The sequence below is a fragment of the Ostrea edulis genome, chromosome 5, assembly GCF_947568905.1.
Source record: "Ostrea edulis chromosome 5, xbOstEdul1.1, whole genome shotgun sequence".
Taxonomy (NCBI): Eukaryota; Metazoa; Mollusca; class Bivalvia; order Ostreida; family Ostreidae; genus Ostrea; species Ostrea edulis.
Window position 1 is genome coordinate 84,980,952 of NC_079168.1, and position 2,261 is coordinate 84,983,212.

A 2,261-nucleotide genomic window follows, 5' to 3' on the forward strand; every position below is an offset into this window, starting at 1 on the left:
GCAAAATTCCGGAAAGTACAATAAAATATGCATGTAGGCCTATTTACAAGATTAAATAACATTACGGGTATATACCTCAGCATTTATGAAATCAGAACTATTTTTCCAGTGGATTGATTGGTGTCCTTTAGCTGGGTTTTTTATTCATCTATTTAGATCTTTCTTTCTTTCTTTTTTCTTTTTTTTTTTAAAGATTATTCGCTGTACTAGATAATGTAATAAATAGTTTATTACTTGAGAAACTTAATTGTTGTCAGTCTAGTACACATGCTACATAGACGTGGATTGAGTCTTTAATATTAAATAAAGGTATTTATATTATATTTTTTATAAAACTTCTGTAAAACAAACAAACAAAAATAACCATTCTATTAAGATTAGCCCTGTTTTGATTCCCTCGTGTAGTTTACTAACATTTATGACCATGCAAGTTATGTATATATTTGCAGTAGGTCCCTAATAAAAAAAATGAAAAATATATTCGCTGTACGTAACAGATTATAAGAGAGCATAATGATCACTGAATTTAGCTGACAACGTGTTTTTAAAATGTTCGATTTTCCTGGTCGATCAGAGATGAAGTCCGAATATCGATAAGGGGAGTGAATACATATACATGCTTTATCTGTCATATAGATTTTAACTGTTCTTGCCTGTTTATATTGGAATTCAAAGCAGTAGCATTAAAAAAAAAAATCTTTTTCACTCGGAATTTTGCGTATAGGATGACAAACCCTTATTAGTATGGTGTCCCGATAGGGCCATGTGCATAAGCGCAACACGCTAGCGCACACCACGCTGTCGCGCTATCACGCTAATACACAACACGCCCAGGCGCGTAGCCAGAAAGAAAATGAAGTGTACGCGAAGCATAGCAAGGGATCTGAGGGCCGCCATGCGGCCAGGGCAAAGTCCTTGTGGGGGTCCAGGGGGTAGCTCCTGGGTTTTACCAATGAAATCACCTATTTTGTGCATAGAAACAGGGTTTCTTGTCAATTTCAAAACCCAAAAGAATTCACAAAATTATAGTGTTCATCGTGTGTACGTGGGCTGACTTTACATTCGTTATATGATTTTTCCCCGTTGTTTTCGACAGCATGGTATTGGTAGAAACATGTATGGTAAATGTTACTGATGAAAGGTAAAAATAACGAATAGTGATCAATCTCATAACTCCTATAAGCAACACAAAACAGAGAGTTGGACAAACATGGACCCCTGGATATTCCGGTTCAAGCCCAGTATTCCGACAGTCCGATAGTCCGACGGTCCGATAGTCCGACGGGCCGGTAGTCCGACGGTCCGATAGTCCGACTGTTCAATATTCCGACGGTCCGATAGTCCGACATGTTGACCATCACCAAAAATTTTAATTAATAGAGTTAAAATTTATTCATGTCTGGCATTATTTTATGGAAATTACCAAAATCCGCCAAAATCGACACGGCCTGATTATAAATCAGACAATCAATTTCTGACCCAAATCAATCAAGTGTGAACTTACGGCGGCGTAGAAAGGCCATATATAAATATATTATTCGTTCGGACGAATTAGCTATTTGTTCGGACGAAATAGAAAATCGTTCGGACAAATTAGCAATTTGAAAATGAAAATGTTCCTTAAATTTAGCATACATACATACAGACAGACAGACACACAGCGAGTAGGAATGAATGAACCCACGGGTGATGGAGAAAGGAACGAAGCGTAATCAACCGTGGGCTTCCGACGATGCCGAAATATATACATGTAGATGTAGGTGGGTACCTGTAAAGTGCGAAACGAAACGAAATCTACCGAAACGAAACGAAACAGATTGTATAACCGAACTCTTTTATTAGAAATGGTATCTTAGGCCCCTGTGAAAATTACCACATATAAATAAAATTCGCCTCCCCTTTAATGTAGGCTTTCAGCTTGACTGATATGCAGTTTTAAAAGCTGGAAAGGGTGATGGTGGTAGTAAGTAAGCAAAATGTACATATCCGAAGTTGATTAAATACCATGTGCAATTAGTTTCAGATCCATAAATTTCAGAACGGAGAGTTACAGTCTCAGAGGTCTGGCGAAACACACTAAACAAGGGATGGGGTCGCTGGCGTTGGATCCGCCTTTGGGTATAGATACATTGTTTTAATAAACTGGTGTCTGAGAAATTTGAAAGCAGAAAGAGCTCTTAACCTTTTATCTTATCTCTAACTGCTGAGGTGCGAGTACTTTCAATAATGGAAAAAGTTTCATAGTATACCATATTATATGA